Here is a 20,252-nt window from a genome sequence, read left to right as displayed (position 1 = left end):
TCTTAAGAAGCCCTCTCTGCATCCCCCTCTCCTGAGCTCTGGTCTTTTCTGCCTGATGGGGGCATTGGGAGCAGGGACCCTGTAATTGGCTCCCGAGAAGTCTTTGCTCTGCAGAGAGGGGGAACTTGAAATGCAGAGTGATCTCAAATTAAATGGACTTGGGATTCATCAAAGAGCTGTTCAAATTTTGTCCAAATTTAGAATTGATTTTAAGGAATTCTTTGTGTTTGTTGATCTAATTGCACCCACTACATTTAGCCGCTGTTGTGGATGTTTGAAATCCCTGAAATTTCTACTGCACTGCAGGTAAGTCATGTGGGTCCTGAGGGTCAAAGGAAGGCTCCCTTAGGGCAGAGAGAAGAGCTGCTCTGCCTATCAGAGCTGTTCTCAGTTGCCCTGGGCTGACAGCTTGGAGCTGGATGAGCATCATGCTGGACTGTTCTCCTAAAACAAAACTGCACACTGCTGAGAGCAGAGGAATCCAGGAATCCAGGGTCAAAGAGCAGAGTGACAGACTCCTCACCTCTTTCATCCCTCTGCTCCCAAATTGAGACTCAGAGCAATCCTTGCAGTTGCCAATCAGCCTTTCCATGGATTTAGCACAGAGGTGTTTTTGCATGGGGATCAAAGGCAGCACTTTGGGAGACCTCTGCCCTTCTAGAGTGCACCCTGCAGCCCTGCAGGACACCCAGGGAAGCAGCTGAATGTCCAAAAGTTGCCTGGAGGGCACTTGGTCACTTTGCTCCCACAGACATTTTCCTCCCACAGGTCCAAAAGGGTTTGTGTCTGAACAGGAATCTGCCATCCCCAACCGCCCTATATGGGCTCAGAAAAGCCAATGGTGAGAACAAGGACAGCAAAGGCAACAGGGGATGGCAGTGAAATGCCACAATGGCCCTGCCAAGGGAGGAGGGACACACAGAGATAGATGGAAATCAGAGGCTTATCCTTCCCTGGGCTCTGGCTGCTGCAGGGCAATGCACACCTGAGCCCCACGGGCCTGAGGGCAGAGGCTCTGCTTAGGCTGGGAAAGGAGCCCAGGGAGGAGTTGGTCAGGGGAAGGTGTCTGTGCCACAGAGCCAGCAGGGAGGTGCCCACATGCCCCTCCCCAGCATTTGTGACAGCAGCTCCCTCTCCCTCCCTGCCTGTCTCTGCTGGGAGGAGCTGTTCCTGCCAGCAGCCACCTCCCTGTGCCCAGCTCAGCTCCCTCCAGTGCTCACACAGCCCATGCCCACCCCACTGCCCAGGGGCAGCTCTGCCTGTGCAGGGGCTGGAGAGCAGATCCCAGACAAGCTGAGGTGTCTGGGGAGGGGAAGGTGTTCTGAGTGGATGTGTTTCCTGAGAAGTGCCCTTGGACATGGCAGGAGGTCAGCTGAAGGTGAGAGAAGCCCAGAGCCATTGCAGCTGAAGGACCCTCCCTGCCCTGCTCATCCCTGCCCTGCTCATCCCTGGCCTGCCAGGAGGGGGTCACTCCTTCCACCCACACCTCTTCCCGGCAGGGCCATGGGGAGCTTCTTGGCCAGGCTGAGCTGTCCCTGGCAGGCAGAAGAGCCCCTGCCCCAGTACACGGAGCCCTGGGCTGCAGGACCCTGCCCTGCAGGACAGCCCTGGGCACCCCTGGCTGCACCCCCACCCTCTGCCACATCCCACTGCCATTCCTGCCAGAAGGGAACCTTCTTGCCCTGTGCCTCTGATGCTCCACACCAGGAAATCCGGGAGAGCCATCCTGGCAGGTCTTCTCAGTGGTAGCATTTGGCAGGTGTAAGAGACACTTCTAGGAACTCACCTGCACTGGTCTGCAGCCAGAGACTTACCCTGGCAAAGGGCTGTGAAGATTCCTCTCCTGATGAGCTCTCACCTCTCCTCCCACTCCAGGACAACTTTAAACTGTTTCTTACTTCCCTTGTCTGTCTTTAATGCCTGCAGGTCCTGCCCTGCTCTGCCATATGGCCACCTCCTCTCCACTGAAGAACTGTGGGAGTCCTTCTGAAAGATCCTGGATGCTGTGGGATGTGCCAGCTTTAGGAGATCCTTGCAGGAAGGGAAGATTAACTTTCCTATAGCCAGAGAATTCTTCATTCAAATACTGTGGAGGTTTCTCCTGTAGTGAGATCTCAGCACTGTCCCAGCCCAGGCTGCCTGTTCTCTGCTGTGCCCTCGGTGTGTGCAGGCAGTGCCCTGAGCCCTGCTGGGCTGTGCACAGGAGCTGCTCCTGGGCAGAGCTGTCTCTCTGCAGCGCTGCCCGCTTGCCAGGAGCTCCCTGTGTGCCAGGAGCCCGGCCCAGCTCAGCAGCACAGCAACAGCCCAGGGCATTTAATGGCCCTCTGGGGGGGTTGATGCTGAGTCCCTGAACATCAGACCCTGAGGAACCTCCTGAGAAACCAAAGTCAGAATCAAGCTGTAAAGTTTCTTGTAGTGCTAATGGGTCCCACTGAGGAATCCAACCGAGAAAACATCTCCAGTATCTTGTAAAAGCACAAACCTGGAAACAGTGATGACAGGTCACAGAATCACAGAACCATCAGTGTTGGAATAGACCTTCAAGATCCTCTTGTCCAACTCTGAATGAAAAACCGCCATAATCACCCCTAAACCACTTCCCAGAGTGTTACATCCAGGTGCCATGTGAACACTTCCAGGGACACCACCACCTCCCTGAGCTACTTATTCAAATGCCTATATACTTATTGAAAAAATATTTTTTAATATCTAACCTGAACCTCAACTGAGGCATTTAAGGGTCATTTCCTCTCATCTGGTCACTACAGCCTTGATAGATTAGGAAAAAATCCCACCCCACCCAAACCTCATTTTGGGTATTTGTAGAGAGCAATGAGGTCCTGTCTGGGCATCTTCTCCCCCAGACTCCAGAACACCACTTCCTTTAGCCATTCCTCATGACACATTATTTCCAGACTCTTCCCAAGCTCCACTCCCTTCACTGGACACACTCCAGGCCCTCAATGTCCTTTTTGCAGTGAGAGGCCCAGAATTGGACACAGGACTTGAGGTGGGGCCCCACCTGTGACCAGTGCAGATGGACAATCTCTGTCCTGGTCCTGCTGGCCACACTATTTTCCACACAGGCCAGGATCCCTTTGGCCTTTGCACCCACCTGGGCACACTCTGACTCATATTCTGCTGCTCTCCAGCAGCACCCCTGTCTTGGTTTGAGATAAGCAGCTGCCAGCCTCCCCCAAGTCCAGAGAGAAAAGCCTCCCTCCTAACACTAAGGGAAGGGAGGAAAAGAGAGGGGAAAGGAGAAAACCACTTCAGACCACGTTTATACTAAAACTACATATATTTCTACAGGAAGGAAGGGAGAATTAAAAGAGAGTACAAATATACACTCACACAAGTCTGCAACAACACATTCCCCATTTCTCAATGAACACATTACTTAAGAAAGAACTTATTCCCCAGGGAGACAAACTCAAGCACAAAGGAGAGACCCAGAACAACACATTTTACTTTCCTGAGGTACCCTGTGAGCCAGTGGTGGGCCTGGTCCTCTCCATCCCCCCTGGGACAGCATCGTGCGTCCTCCCAAGAGGAGGGCTGAGAAGCGACTGCCTTAACCACTCCCACACTGGTTCCTACTTCCCTGGAGATGATGTCATAATGTGGTATGGAATACAAAATTACTGGCTAGAAGAGGTCAGCTGTTAGCTCAGCCCAGCTCAAGTCAGCTGACAGCTTCGGCCTAGTCCAGACTTCAGAGCCCAAATCTAGGCCCACCTAGGTGAGCCCATAACAACCCCCAAGTCCTTTCCTGCTGAGCAGCTCTCAAACAACTCTGCCTCCAGCCTGGAGTATTCCATGGGATTGTTGTGACCCAAGGTCAGGATCTGACACTTGGTCTTATTGATCCAGATTGTCCACATCCCTCTGTAGAACTTTCCTGCCCTCCAGCAGACCCACAATCACACCCACCTTGGTGTTGTCCACCAATTTACTGAGGGTGCACTCCATCTCCTTGTCCAGATCGTCAATAATGATGTTAAACAGGACCAGCCCCAACACTGAGCCCTGGGGAACACCACTAGTGACCAACCCACCTGGATTTAGTTCCACTCCCCACCACTCTCTGGAACATCAGACAGTTTTTCACCCAGCAAACAGTTCCCTCATCCCAGCCATGAGCAGCCAGTTTCTGCAGGAGATGCTGTGGGAGGTGGTGCCAAAGGCTTGACCGAATTCCAGAGAGACACATCCACAGCCTTTCCCTCATCTCCTGAGTGGGTCATTTTGTCATAGAAGGGGATCAGGTTTGTCAGCCAGGACCTGCCTTTCCCAAATCCACACTGACTGGGCCTGATCCCCTGGTTGTCCTGTTTGTGCTGTCTGATGGCACTCAGGATGATCTGCTCCATGGACTTCCCTGGCACCAAGGTCAGGCCTGACAGGCCTGCAGTTGTCCAGATCCTTCTGGCCTTGCCTGCAAATGGGTGTCACTTTGGCTGATTTCTTTTCAGCTGGGACTTCTCCAGTTCACCAGGACTGCTGGGCAATGAGTGAAAGTGGCTTGGCCAGCTCTTTCTTCAGCTCCCACAGTACCCTCAGGTGCATCCCATGTGGGCAGGGACTTGTGGAGTTCTCATTGACACAGCAGGTCACTGACCATTTCTCTCTGGGTTATGGGGGCTTCACTCAGCTCCCCATCACCACCTTCCAGCCCTGGGATCTGGGTATCCTGAGCACAACTGTATTTGGTGTTAAAAGACTGAGATAAAGAAGGCATTAATTCCCTCAGCCATTTCCTCCTGCCCTGACCCTGTGCTGCCTCTGCATCCAGCAAAGGGTGGAGACTCTCCTGAGCCCTCCTTTTGCTGCCCATGAATTCAGAGACACATTTTTTGCTGTCTTTAACTGCAGTGGCCAAATTCAGTTCCAGTTTGTCTTTGGCCTTTCACATTTTCCCCCTCCATAACTTCACCATATCCTTGTAGTTCCCCCAAGATTTCTGCCCCTCTTTCCAGAGGTGACACACTCTCTTTTTCCTTTTGAGTTTTAGTCCATGTTCTCTGTTTAACCAGGCCATAATTTTTGCCCCTGGCTTGTCTCAGGCCACGTGGGCACAGCTCCTGGAGTTTTGAGATTTCCTTCTTAAAACACCTGCAGTCTGTCAGCTGTCAGTCCAAGGTGTCAGTTCTGTTGGCTCCCCTCCTTTCACCCACAATGGAAATCCCCATTATTTCATGGTCTCTGTGCCCAAGACAGGCCTGACCACCACATCACCCACCAGCCACAGAATCACAGAATGCTTTGGGTCATGAGGGACCTTAAAGAGCATCTTGTTCCAACCCCAGGGGCAGGAACACCTTTGACTAGACCAGGTTGCTCAGAGCCACATTCTGCTTGGCCCTGAAAAACTTCCAAGGATGGAGCAGCCAGAACTTCTCTGAACAACCTGTGCCAGGGCCTCACCACTTTTACAGTAAAGAATTTCCTCCTACTATCTCATCTAACCCTTCCCTCTATCAGTGTGAAGCTATTGTCCCTTGTCCTGTCACTCCAGGCCCTTGTAAAGTCTCTCTCCATCTTTCTTGTTGGCTCCTTTCAGGTCCTGGAAAACCACAATTAGGTCACCCCAAGACCTTCTGTTCTCCAGGCTGAACAATCTCAGCTCTCTCAGCCTTCCCTCATGGCAGAGCTGCTCCATCCCTCTGATCATCTTGGTGACCTCCTCTGAACTCGCTCCAACAGCTCCATGTCCTTGCTGTGCTGGGACCCCAGAGCTGGAGGCAGCTCTGCAGGTGGGGCAACATCCAACCAGGTGTGTTCCAGCAAGGACAGTGTGGAACCTCCTGGAACCAAAGGGACATTGTGACACTACAGAACCTCCTGGAACTCAAGGGATATTATGAGACAACAGAACCTCATGGAATCATAGGGCAATTGTTACAAACTGGGCCTCATGGATCCAGAGGAACCCTGAGATATTTTGGAACCTTCTGGAATGAAGTGGCCATTGTGACACTGCAGAGGGTTATGGAGCCCAAACTACCCTGGGGCCGCTGCTGAACACCATGGAATCAAAAGTCCATTGTGATACTGCAGGGATTAATGGAACTGAAAGAACCCTGGGAAACTGGAACCTCCTGCAATCAAGGGGCCATTTTGACACTGAACAGCCTTATGGAGCCAAAGGGACCCTGGGGCACTGTGGAACCTCATGGAACCAAGGGGCCTTTGTGACTTGTGGGGACTCCTGGAACCAAATGAACCTCAGGACATTTTTGAACCTCATAGAATCAAGGGGCCATTGTGGCACTGCAGAGCCTTATGGACCATGACAGGATGTTCTGCCCTGATCAGGCCCAGAATCCACTCAGAGAATGCAAACAATGCAGGCTCTCTGTGCTGAGTTACTGCTGGCACCAAGGGGCTGTGTGGGTGTTGAATTCTGCTAAAACCAGCCTGGGTCACCAAACTGCAAATGCCCATCCTGCTTTTTGAAGCACCATTGGACAGAGAAGCTGCTCACTAGCCTGGAAACATGTGACTAACAATCCCTGACAGTGTAACTATAAAAGCTCAGTCCAACTTCCATATGGCAGATCCTTCCACAGACTGCCTTGAAGCATGTGGAGCTTCTCCCATGAAGCAGGGATGGCTCTTCATGGTCACTGCCCAGGGGTTAAGGAAAGGAGAGAGATCTGCCCTATTTAGTTGTGTGAGAGTTACATCAGTCCCTTTTTAATGATTGTTTCTTTTTGCTGCTTTTGATCAACTGCATTAAAATAATTGTTTTGACACAGTGCACTGCACTATTTTATGCTATAATATACTCTACTAGGAGGCTTTTAGCTTTTCCAGTGTATTAAATATTTAAGAAAATATCTGTTCACTTGTCTACTGTTCTGTCTGCTCATTTATAATAATATATAATGCAATTTATATAAGTGGATCTGATTTGCCATCGTTAAAACCTGTGAGGAAAAGTGATTCAATCACCCCTCTATAATTCCTGAAATGACCCCTTGATTTCATGAGGTTCCACAGAGTGACAATGAATCCATTGTATCAATAAGACTCTGCAGTGTCACACTGGGCCGTTCATTCCATGAGGTTCCACAGTGTCCCAGTGGTGGTGTCAGAGATGGTGGAGCTTTTCTTTTTGTGGTCAGAAATAGAATGAGAAAGAAATAATGTCACCAATGGCATCTGGGAAGGTCCAGACTGGACATTTGAAGAAAGAAATTTCCCTCCAAGACAAGTGCTCTGATACAAAGCATCACCCAGAAGGAGTCTGGATCAGCCCAATGCTTTGTGCTCCAAGGCAGAGCCAGGGAGGAGGGAGAGATGTCAGTGCAGGAAGGGGCCAGCGAGGTGGGGCAGCCGGGGGATGCCGACAGCCTGCAGGGAAAGGGGCAGGACATGGACACCGTAGGACAGCCTGGGCTGGAGAGGAGACAGGGATGTGCAGAAGCTGAAAGGCCCCAAGAGAGCCAAGTTGTGCAGGCCTTTGGCCATGGCTGCTGTGTGTGCCCCTGATGGCATGAGGAGACAAGTGAGCCTTGCAGCCCTGGGGCCTCATTGCCTCTTTGTCCCTGCTAAGCAGCCTGGGAGGTGCCACCCCATCCTCCTGCCCTGGTATTCCGCATCCCACATGCCAGTGACCAAGGAATAGCCCTGAGGAATGAGGGGGAGACAGGATGTCCGTTCCCAGGCCCTGGGGGTCACGGCTGTGACCTTTGGGTTAGTGAAATGCTTCTTACTTTCCTCAGCATTAGAGTGACCTTTATTTCCTAGTCCATATTTGTCATCATTGTCTCTTTGTTTTCTAACTGGAATCTGGGGACACTTTCTCAGTTATGTCCCTCAGAGGGACCCATTAACAACAAAAGAAACTTTAAAGTTTGAATCTGATTTTGCTTTCTCAAGAGGTTCCTGCACCTTTCCTCAGGGTCTGATGTTCAGGGACTGAGCACCAAACCCCCCAGAGGGCCATTAAATGCCCTGGGCTGTTGCTGTGCTGCTGAGCTGGGCCGGGCTCCTGGCACACAGGGAGCTCCTGGCAAGCGGGCAGCGCTGCAGAGAGACAGCTCTGCCCAGGAGCAGCTCCTGTGCACAGCCCAGCAGGGCTCAGGGCACTGCCTGCACACACCGAGGGCAGAAAAGCAGGGCAGAGAGAGGTTACACACAGTCTGGGGTGTGAGGAAAGTTGAGAGGAAGATCCACAGAAGAGGAATCTTTCCAGGCTCTCACACGGTAAGTCTGCATGAAGGGCAATGTATGTGCAGTCTGTGGGAAGATCTCCCAACGCTGGCACATCCCACAGCCTGGGGGGTCTCTAATGTGGGATATCACAGTTTCTCTGGTGCTGAAGAGGAGGACGGGCTGCAAAGCAGGGACTCTCTGCTGCACCATGCCAGGGACATCCCAGCAGGGTTCCCTCCTCCCAGGGATGGCTGTAGGGTTTGAACCCAGGCTGCCCCAAACTGTTCTGCAGAGCAGGGTCCTGCAGCCCAGGGAGCTGTGCCAGGGCAGGAGCTCTGCCACGTGCCAGGGGCAGCTCTCAGCTGGTCTGGGGAGCTCTCTCAGTGCTGGGGGAGAGGCTGTGGGTGGAAAGAGCATACCCTGGCAGGGCAGGGCAGTGCAGTGCAGAGCAGGTTTGTTCAGCTATCAAGTGAGAGTTTCATAGGTGAGGACTGCTTACAGAACCAGAGCACTGAAGGATATTTTCAAGGGCATACTTCAAGGAGAACGTGAAAGGAGGGATTTCTATCAAGCTCTCAAGCCACATGCCTGGTGGTTTGTCATGCAGAGGGAACTCTGAGGAGCTGCACAGGGGCTGAGAACTACCTGGCATTGTTGGTGTCTGGAAGATGGCACAGCTGGCTCAGGGTGACACTACCCTGAGTGTCCACCTGGTTCTGCCCTGGCTTCTCCCAGCCGGACCCTCAGTGTGCATTTCCATTTTCCTCAACTTGCTCATGTTGCTGGGGTTGTTTCCTCCTTCTCTCAGTCAGGCTCACTGGGAATGGGAGTTCAAGCTACAGAGTCAATCACTGATCCTGTGATTCCCCTCAGGCAGGTGGGTCCCTGGGAATGAGACATTCCAATTTTCCTCTGACCTGTGGGGCTGTCAGTAGTGAATTCTGTGTGCCTGGAGAATGAGGTGTGTTTCCCAGAATCAAACCCCATTGTCAGGACACTTGGCTCTTCTCTGAGATGTCCTTCCAAGCTGGGAGCTGCCCTCAAGAGTGCAAATCACCTTCATAGCACAATTGTGTTATATGAAATCCCCAGTGCAGAGGGGCAGAGATGCTGTGCCCATCCCAGGAAATGCTGTTGGGTTGGTGAGATGAGCCATGTGTGTCCTTGAGACCTTGAGCCAGGCTGAGACATTTAGTGGTCTGTGATGGATCTCTCTACTCTCAACAGTGTCTAGTGGAATTTCAGACAAAAATGGGAGTGTGATCACTCTCTGTCTGAGGAAGGCCCAAGCCCAGGCCAGCTGGAAGAAGGCAGAGGGACAGAGCAGCTCCCCTCCCTCTGCACTAAGCCACAGACAATCGTCCTGTTTGGGAAGCCCTGCTCTGCTCTTCCTCAGGGCAGCACAAATGCTGAGGGGATCTGACATCCAGGAAAACTCCACAGGGAAGATGAGGGGAGTCAGAAACAAAACACCCAAACCTCTGAAACTGCCTTCTGGAATCCTGAAATATTCTGAAAACTGGGAGTGCAGGTGCCCATGAGAACTTTTGCTTCAGGAGCAGTTTCATCTGACACAGCTGAACACCAGGATGGGCCCTGCCCCCACCATGGCCATGACCCCCCTGGAGCAGAGCAGGGCTGACCCTCACAGCCAGTGGGCAGAGGGGCTGCTCCTCATGGGAAATGTAGTGAGCACCAAGCAGGGCTCCAGCCATGGATATGAAGCAAAGTTTCCTGAAAAAGGAAAAGTGGGGATCGTGAGCAGAAGGGAAAGGGGTATTGGGATATGGCTGTGATTATTCTCAGAAATATCTCATCTGATTTGTCACTGTTATTCCCTTCTTGGACAGTGCCCCACCTCCAGAGGCAGCAGATGCCCAACAGCAGCTCCATCAGCCAGTTCCTCCTCCTGCCATTGGCAGACACGCGGCAGCTGCAGCTCCTGCACTTGTGGCTCTTCCTGGGCATCTCCCTGGCTGCCCTACTGGGCAACGGCCTCATCATCAGCGCCGTAGCCTGCGACCACCACCTGCACACCCCCATGCACTTCTTCCTGCTCAGCCTGTCCCTCACAGACCTGGGCTCCATCTGCACCACTGTCCCCAAAGCCATGCACAACTCCCTCTGGGACACCACAACCATCTCCTACATGGGATGTGCTGCACAGGTCTTTTCTTTTATGTTGTTCATTACAACAGAGTTTTCCCTCCTCACCATCATGTGCTACGACCGCTACGTTGCCATCTGCAAACCCCTGCACTACGGGACCCTCCTGGGCAGCAGAGCTTGTGCCCACATGGCAGCAGCTGCCTGGGCCAGTGGCTTTCTCAATGCTCTGCTGCACACAGCCAATACATTTTCCCTGCCCCTGTGCCAGGGCAATGTCCTGGGCCAGTTCTTCTGTGAAATCCCTCAGATCCTCAAGCTCTCCTGCTCACATTCCTACCTCAGGGAACTTGGGCTCATTGTGGTTAGTGTCTGTTTAACTTTTGGTTGTTTCATTTTCATAGTTTTCTCCTATGTGCAGATCTTCAGGGCTGTGCTGAGGATCCCCTCTGAGCAGGGACGGCACAAAGCCTTTTCCACGTGCCTCCCTCACCTGGCCGTGGTCTCCCTGTTCCTCAGCACTGCCATGTTTGCCTACCTGAAGCCTCCCACCATCTCTTCCACATCCCTGGACCTGGTGGTGTCAATTCTTTACGCAGTGATTCCTTCAGCACTCAACCCCCTCATCTACAGCCTGAGGAACCAGGAGCTCAAGGATGCCCTGAGGAAAATGATGACTGGATGCTTTTCAGCAGCAAGAACCTCCCAGTTTTCTTCTGTACAGTGTTCACAATAAAACTCATGACAGGCTCAGTTGCCTCCCCAGGTTTTTCTTGGTGGTCAGTGTTTGGTTTTTTTCCTAAGGTTGTTCTCAATGAAATTTTGTTATTCATCCTCTCATCTAAATCACTGTCTCTTTTTTTAATTTAACTCTTTCAATCTTTAATTGAGTAATTGTGCTATCTTTATATTTAAACAAAATAAACTCTCTTGCAGTAGCCTTGTGTGTCTGAGGAGGTCATTGGAGATCATTGGATTTTTCCTTTGAGACTTTCAGGCACCTACTGTACAGTTCCATGTGTGCAGAGAAGGGCAAAGAGTCCCAGCACAGCAGCACTGCCAGGGAGCACCAGCACTGGGCCTTTGCTAACCTGCTCTCTTTCCACTTGTACACTCTCCTGCAGAGCCCCTGGGCTGGACTAAGGCCTTGGTCCTCTGCCAGCTGGGACACAGACCTGCTGCATGTCCATCCTGGGCTCACAGGCAGGGACAGGCCATGGGCACTGCTGGGACACAGCTGGGCTCCACAACAGCAGCTCCATCAGGAAAGGGCTTCTCCTTAGCTCAGGACATGCAGTCTTAGGGCTTTTTGCAAAGTCACTCTCAAGAACATGCCAAGGGATAGACTCTATAGAGGCTCCTTGTTTGCTTGTTCTCCAGGGTCTCTAAATCTGAGTGTGAACCAGCAAACAGAGCCCTGTAACTGCAGGGGCTACTGCAGGAAACAGGGAAAATGATCTGGTGAGTGTTCTGTGTTACCCTCAGTGAACACACTACTGCTACCCATGACAACAATAGCAGTAATAAAAGCTGGAACTATAACAAAAAATCCCACAAGAAGCACATGAGGTGCACAACACCATTGCTCCACTGCTCACCACTCAGTGCCCAATGCCCAGCCCAGCCCAGACACAGATCAGCCCTTCCTGACCAACCCCCCATTAACACCCTGAACACGGCCCTGCATCAAAGGGAACATGCCTTGGGCCAGTTGGGCTCAGCTGTCCTGGCCCTGCTCCCATTCCTGGAACCCTGAGAAGATCATTGGAGGCCATGATTGAACAAACCTCTCACAGACTCCAAACCAAAAGCAAAACTCAAAGCACCTGGAAAAACCTGCAGCCCCTGAATCTTTAAGGAGGCCCCCCAAGGGCCAATCCTGACAAAGCCTCCCCAGGGACTCGCCCCAGCAGACCCTTGGAGGCCACGACTGCAGGGAGGCAAAGGCTCTGGGCAGCAGCTCAGGTGCTGAGCAAAGCCTGGCTTGGCTGGAGGCAGCAGAAAGGCCCAGCCCTGACCCCCAGTCTGGGGAAGGCACATCCTGTCCCTCACACCTTGCTCAGGGCTCTGCTGGGGGCACTGGCATGGGAGGTGATGCTGAGGGCAGGACAAGAGAAAGAGAATCAGGAGGGGAGGGGGCAGATCAAGAAGCCAATCTTTCAACAAAGAAATTGAAAGGAGTGACACAAATGAAAACAGGAAACCAAAGTTACCTGGTGCCTGAACTCAACAAAACTTTCAAACTTGTGAAAAGATTCCAGCTGCCAGCCAGGTGAGTGGATTTCCATCTGGCTTCTTCCATGCTGGGATAGTGGGGCTGATAGTCAGCAGTTGCAAGGTCATGAAGCCCAAAAGCTGAGATTCCTTTGCTAGAGATTAGGAAATTGAAAGAGGAATTGGAAAAGAAGGAGAAATTTACAGTCTCTGCAGATGACTCTTCTCAAGCGTGAGGGGAAGAGATCCATTTCAGGAAGATGTCGTGAACTCCCCAGGAAAGTGGAGCTCTGCAGATGAAGGTATCCAGTACTTGAGGGAATTACCTGCGCTGGAAATCATCTATAGTGACCTAAAAATTGAAAACACCCCTAAAGACTCAGAGGATGTTCCTTGCATAGTGGCCATGGGGAGGTTCAAAGCACTCCTGGATCACATTCCAACAGCCTGATGGCATTGTATTCCCTCCAAAGGGATACACCAGGAGATGGCACCCTCCTGGCTCTGAAATGTAGTAGAAACTCAGGGCACTTCCACACCCCCATGGCCCAGCAGCTCAGCTCTCAGGGGCAGCCCAGGAGATCAGTCCTCTCCTGTCACAGCCAGAGGGAAAGGGAGCCCCAAGCACAGGCCACGTGGTGATCTCTGGTTCTTTCTGCATGGCCAGAGGGAGACATGAGGAAGTGGGATGGTGAACCCACCTTTGAGCTGGGAGCCCATGGAGGTGAACTGAGAGGGAAGAGAGCTGTGGAGAAGGGGTCAGCCAAGAAGGATGTCCATGTAGTTGCTGCAGGGACACAAGAAAGCAATCAGAAATCTCCCAGGCATAAAAGGACTAAAATCAACTCTTTTGATCCTGGTAACAGGACTTCTGGTCTGGCATCACAGAGGTCAGACAGTGAATACTCTGGCCAGGAACAGGAATAGAGGGTCCCTGCCTTTGGCCCGGAGGAGGAAAGGGATGACCAGGCACACTGCACTGTGTGGATCCGATGGCCTGGCACAGCAGATCCACAGAGGTGTAAAGCTTTAGTAGACACTGGTGCCCAGTGCACACTGATGGCATCAGGGCACAGGAGTGCAGAACCCTCTGGATCTCTGGAGTGGTAGGGGGATGCCAGGAGTTGTCTGTGTTAGAGACTGAGGTGAGTTTAGGAGGGGAGAAGTGGGAAAAGCCCCACATTGTGTCTGTCCCAGACTGGCCTTGTTTTCTGGACACTCTGCTCAAGGTGCCCCAGGAAACTCATCACAGACCAGCCCCTCCCAATGACCATTCCCAGCACTGGTTTGTCACCCACCTCTGAGAGGTGGTTTCTGACTTCCCAGAGGGACATCAAGTGACTGGGCCAGAAGTGCAAGAGATCCCAAGTCTTTGTCCCCTCGGGCACAGCATCATCTGTGCCACCAAGGGCTGTGAGCAGACCTGCTGTGCTGAGGCTCTGGGGCCTCGTGGCCTCCTGGCACAGCCCCAGGAAGGCTGGGCACTGTCACCCCTTGTCCTGCCCTCAGCATCACCCCCCATGCCAGTGCCCCCAGCAGAGCCCTGAGCAAGGTGTGAGGGACAGGATGTGCCTTCCCCAGGCTGGGGGTCAGGGCTGGGCCTTTCTGCTGCCTCCAGCCAAGCCAGGCTTTGCTCAGCACCTGAGCTGCTGCCCAGAGCCTTTGCCTCCCTGCAGTCGTGGCCTCCAAGGGTCTGCTGGGGTGAGTCCCTGGGGAGGCTTTGTCAGGAATGGCCCTGTGGGGTTCCTTAAAGCTCCAAGGGACTGCAGGTTTTTCAAAGTACTTTGACTTTTGCTTTAGGTTTGGAGTTTCTTAGAGATTTGTTCAGTTAAGGCCTCCAATTATCAGCTGTATTGAGTCCCTTGAGATTCTTAGTCAGTATCAACACTCAGTGGGGCTCATTAATGCTTCAAGGTACTCAAAGCTTATTGAGGTGCTTCTTTTTGACACCCAGTCTGTGAGAGGTTTGCAATATCATGGCCTGCAATGATCTGCTTTAATTAGTCCCTTGAGAGGCTTTGTCAGTAACAGCCCACAATGAGGCTTGTTAATGCTTCAAGGGACTCAACATTTATTAAGGTACTTTCCCTTTCCTTTTGAAACCGAGTCTATGAGAGGTTTGTTCAATCAGAACTTCCAATTATCTCCTCCTACCAGTCAGTGAAGAGCCTGTATTGGGAATGGCCCTCAGTGGGACCCATTAGTGCTTTGAGATACTTTGTGATTTTCTTCTGACTTTGACATATGGAAAGGTTTGTGCAATCTCCTCTCAGGACCTGAGGTTCAAGGGCTCAGCACCAAATGCACCACGGGGCTTGTTAAGATAAAGCAAGATCTGATGATGGCTCTTTCTGAGTTTGTCCTCTAATCAAGGAGAGTTAATTAAGAAAGATGCCTCATACAGTTTTGGAAAACAGGTTTGAAAGAACTTCTAAAAATGTGTATTCTTATTTTAAGTGCTTTGGATAATTACTTTTCTTTTTAGAGAAAAGGTGATTGCAGCATTCTCTGATTGATATTGGCCCAGGTTCTCTCCTAAGAAGGTCTGGACTAATTGGAGAGCAATCCCTTGAGGTTTGAGAGTGTGGACAACCTTGCTCCACACCTCCCCAGCCCCATCATGTCTCTCATCAGTCAACTGGGACCTGCTTTGCTCTGAGAACTGGCTGAACACAGGCAAGAGGGATTTTTCCTCTATTTTTGCTGCAATCTGAAACTCATAAGTTTCACCATTGAAAACAAACACACTCCTTGGACTTTCACCTCACATCCCCCCAGTTTTACCCCAAATCCCCAGGATTCCACTCAAAATCCCATAATTACCCTCAAAATTCCTTTAATTCCACCGAAAGATTCCCTGATTTTCACCTCATACCACAATGGTTCTACTCCAAATTGCTTTAATTCCAACTCATATCTCTATAAACCCATCAAAGTCCTGCTGATTTTGCCTCAAATCTCTCGTGTCTTCCACCCAAAATTCTATTAATTCCACATAAAACTCCTCTGATTTACCCCCAAATCCACTTAATTTTCCTGAAGATCTCCATTATTTTTTCCCAGAGTTCCCTTAATTCCATCTATAACCTCCCCAATCCCATATATTTCACTAAAAATTACTTTAATTTCACCGAAATTTTCTCAACTTTCTTTATTTCCACCTCAAATCTTCTTAACTACGTGCAAAATTTCCTTATTTCTACCCAACATATCCCTAATTCCATCCCAAATCTCTGACCTCCACTCAAAAATTCCTTAATCCCTCTTACAATCCCAAGAAATTCATCCCAAATTCTGAAGGTTCCACAGAAATCCCCTTAATTTCACATAAGGATTATTTAGTTCCATCCCAAATCCCTTAATTCCACCCAAACTCTCCTAATTTCACCTCAAATCCACTGAATTCCACTCTGAATTCCCTCAATTCCACACAAAATCCCTTCCCCAACTCACCAGCCCCCCAAGTGCCCCCAAATCACCCCCGACCCCCAAGTGTCCCTTTGGAGCCCCAAATCCCAGGGAAGGGCCCATGGGAAGGGGGGGCTGGGGGGCTTTGGGGAGGTTGGGGTGGATTTGGGGGCCTGGAAGGCACTTGGGGGGCACTTGGGGGTCCCATTGGGGTGTGAGGGGAATTTATGGGGCACTGGAAAAGAACTTGGGTGTCCGAGGGGACCCTTGGGGGATCACTCGAGTGTCCAGGGACGGAGTCTGGGAGTCTAAAGAGGATTTTAGGGGTCACTTGTAAGTCCTGGATGAACTTGGGGGTCACTTGGGGGTCCAGGGAGGTGATTTGGGAATCCTGAGTGGGTATTGGGGGAGCACTTGGGGGTCCTGGGGCCCTTCTGGGGCAGTTTGGGGTCCGGGGGACATTTGGGGGGCTGCAAAGGGGGTGGGACCGACCCGATTGGGCGCGGGGGTGCGGGAGTTGTAGTCCTGCCTGTGATTGGCCAGAGCGGGCCGCGGGGCATGACGGGAGATGTAGTACGGGACAGGCTCAAAATGGCGCGGACTCCATGCCCGTCACCGCCCCCCTGCATGCCTGAATGCTGATTGGCTGCAGGAGGTGACGGGCAGGCGCAGCGCCCAATCAGAGGCGGCAGAGACGGAGAGCGGGACTCGAGGGCGCTGCCGGGAGAGGTGAGCAATGGCGGCGAGTTTGGGGTAATTTCGGAAAGTTTCGGAGCATTTCCGGGGCATTCGGGGACTCGGGGCGGGTTTTGGGGGTCCCTCAGGACCCACCCACCCCCCACAGACCCCCCGTGACCCCCCCGGGGCCGTGTTGGCCGTGACGGTGAAGGAGCCGGGTAAGCCCCTCCCCCCACCCCGGGATGCGCCTCAGAACGCCCCAAATCCCCCCCGAAAATACCCCTGAGACCCCCCTAACCCACCGCTTGGGACCCCCCAAACTGCCCTGGAGCCCCAGGATGCCCCAAATCCCGTCTCCGGAGCCCCTGAAACACCCCGGGCCGCCCCAAACACCCCAGAGATCTCCTAAACCCCTCCCAGACCCCCCAAACCTCTCCCAGACCGTCTAAACTGCCCAGGACCCCTACAATGCCCCCAATACTCACCTAAATTCAGCTCCCAGACTCCCCAAACCACCGCAGGACTCACCAAACCCCCTTCTAGGGCACCCAGACCTGCCCAAACTCTCTCAGCCTCCTCCCAGACCCCCACCCAGACCACTCTAAACCTCTCCAGGACCCCCCCTTGTCTTTCTCCCAATCCCTCCAAACCACACCAGGTCCCCCAAACCTCTTCCAGACCTACCCCAACTATCCCAGGATCCCCCTAAAACTCCCTCCCAGACCTCCCACAACAACTCCAGGGCCCTCCAAACCCCTCCAAGGAATGCCGAGGGTCCCAGGGGCGGCTTCTGCCCTGAGTCTCTGCTCGGGGTGCTCAGAGACCCCCCTGGGACACTAAAACAGGGAGCCTGGAGAGGGGGGACCCCCAATACCTGTAGGACCCCCAGCAAGCCCGTTAAGGGAGACCCCCAAAGCCCAAAGTGGAGAGACCAGAGAGGGGGAACTTCTGGGAGGCTTTTGTGGGGCTGAATCTTTGTTGTGCAGGGGGGACACAGAGCTGGGGAAGGGGGTTTTCAGGGGGCCAGAGGTCCAAGGAAGGGGGGATGTAGCAGTTTAGAGAAGGGAAATGGGGGGTCCAGGGGAATCTGTGCCCAGGAAAGGGGGGTCCAGGGGTCGGGGAAAGGGGAATCATGGGGTAGGGAGATCCAGAGTGTCCAGAGAAAGGGATTGAAAGGGTCCCCCAGTGTTCCAAAAAGGGAAGGGGGAGTCTGTGGTCTGGGAAATTCAGGAGTGGGAGTTCCAGGGGTCCCAGAGTGAAAAAAACCAAAACAGCACAGAAGGTGTGGGGGCTGGAAGAGGTGGAATGGCCAGGCAAGGGTTTGCAGGGGAGTATTGGTGCAGGATAAGGGGGTGCAGGGGGATCCCAGTGCCGGGGAGTGGGCGATCAGGAGGGTGCCAAGGTGAAGGACAGGCAGGACTGGGGTGGGGAGAGGGAGTTGGTGCGTCCAGGGGTCCCTGTGCCCCTAAAAGGGGGATGGCAGGTTAAAGGAAAAGGGAGTGTGGGATGGGTGGGAAAGGGGGGTCAGGGTGTTCCTGGAGTCACAGAATTAAGGGGTGTGGGGACAGGAAACCTGAGAATGGCCGGGCAGGGGTTTCTGGAGCCCCGACAGCCTGGAGAGGGAGGACCCTGAACACACAGGAGACCCCCAGCAGCCAGGACAGGGGGGACCCCAGAACCCCAAAATGGAGAGGCCAGAGAGGAGTTCCTTTCAGTATTTTCTTGGCTGAATCTTGGAATTTTGGAGAATTTTCTGGACACAAGAAGCTCAGTAAGTCCTAGAGATGGTGTTTGGCAGGAGGAACCCCCAACCCAAGGCACTCACACCTTGTTTTGCCCCAGAAAACAGGATTTCTCCTTCCCAAAGCTTGTCAGGATGGAGGAGGCTGTGAGGAAGAGGAAGATGCCCCGGAACCCCCAGGCAGGTGAGGAGGAAGTCAGTGCCCCTTTGCCCCTCCCTTGTGCTGCATCTTCCAGCCCAGCATGGCCCCGGCTGCAGGACAACCCCGCTGCCGACGCCGTCCTGCCGGGGCCGGGTTTGGGGGGATGTCCTTGGCCTTCCCTGTGGGCCGGAGGCAAATGCCCTGCCTGTGCTTGTTCCTTCCTACCCCAGGCCCCGAGCTGAGCACGGAGAGCACGGAGGACAAATCCCCCCGGCAGAACCTGCTGGCAGAGGCCGTTTTGAACAGCTCCAGGGTGCAGGAAGTGAGTGGGGAGGAAAAGCCATGGAGATGCCCCAGGAGGAGAAGCTCCAAAGCTAGACCTGTGTGCTATGAGGAGGAAAAACCAACCCAGTGCCCCAAAGGTGGCCGTGGCTTGAGCAGGTGCTCTGACCTGGTGATGGAGCAGCGACTTCACTCAAGGGAGAAGCGCTACAAGTGCTTGGAATGTGGGAAGAGCTTCAGCATCAGCTCCCACCTGATCCGCCACCAAATGATCCACAGTGGGGAATGGGCCTACACATGTGGGGAATGTGGGAAGGGCTGCAGCTGCACCTCTGAGCTGATCCGCCATGAAAGGATCCACACTGGGGAACAGCCCTACAAGTGTTCCGAGTGTGGGAAGAATTTTAGGACCAGCTCACAACTTTTCTCACATCAGCGCACACACACAGAGGAGAGGCCCTTCTGCTGCACTGACTGCGGGAAGAGATTCAAACAAAACTCCCACCTCGTCACCCACCGGTGCATCCACACTGGGGAGAGGCCCCACAGCTGTGATGAATTTGGGAAGAGCTTCACCCGGAGCGCTGCCTTGACCCAACACCAACGGGCCCACCGATAAGGGAAGCCCTCAGAGTGCCCCAACTGCGGGAAGAGCTTCGTCTGCTGCTCCATCTCCATCATCCTTCGGAGGACCCACATTGGATGATCCACAGTGACCCACGTTGAGCACAGACGTGGTGGCCCATGTTGGGTAATGACCTGGTGACCCACTTAGGGTAGAGTCTTGGTGACCAACATTCCTGGTGACTCACATTGGCAAAACACCTGGCTGGTGGTCTCCTCATACTCCTGGTTCCCTGTAGGCACCTGGGTGAACAGAGTGGGAGGAACATCCATCAGGACACAGAGCTGACCTTGAAAATCCTTTGGGATGAGGTGATTTGTTGGCTTTAGGCCTGTGCCGGGACATCCCTCATTGGAATGTCCAAGCAAACAATGCCCTGTTTGCAAATGTGTCAGTGGTTGGCTGAGGGGACTCCACTCTGGTTTCAACCCCAGATTAACATCCTGATGGCGAGGCAACCCCAGGAGTCAAATGGCTGTCAGTCAATCCCTTTATACTCTAAAGGTCCAGTCCCCTTTCACAGGGGCAGGTTTTTCCAACATATCCATTCTTGGTGTGTGTGGAGATTCCTCCCTTAGGGTGGGAACCCCCACCAAGGTCACTCCTCGAGGCTGAGAGCAGAGATCTCCCCAGGTCCCTTGGGCTGGGTGAGTTCCATTAATCTCTACTTAATAATTCTTTCTTTTGTGATAGCTTTAGTAGAATTGCTTCATCAGTTGCTCTAGGATGGTGCACTGTCCTGTCTCACACTATACTGCTGGTAGGTTTAGCATTTATATTGTGTAGTAAATAATTTTGATTGACATCTTTTATCTGATCATTTGTAATAATAAATAAACCCTAAGCCTTCCATTATTCCCCTGTCCCAGGGTGCCCCCCCCTCTCCAGCAGCC

The 20,252-nt window shown here is 52.7% G+C and overlaps 1 pseudogene; it reads left to right on the top strand.

The window, feature by feature from the left end:
• Window positions 1–10,036: 10,036 nt before the first annotated feature.
• Window positions 10,037–19,353, top strand: LOC139674699 (olfactory receptor 14C36-like; annotated as a pseudogene).
• Window positions 19,354–20,252: the final 899 nt, after the last annotated feature.

The sequence above is a fragment of the Pithys albifrons genome, chromosome 7, assembly GCF_047495875.1.
Source record: "Pithys albifrons albifrons isolate INPA30051 chromosome 7, PitAlb_v1, whole genome shotgun sequence".
Lineage (NCBI taxonomy): Eukaryota > Metazoa > Chordata > Aves > Passeriformes > Thamnophilidae > Pithys > Pithys albifrons.
The sequence above is the reverse complement of the archived record's forward strand: the minus strand, read 5'-3'. Positions and strand labels throughout refer to the sequence as shown.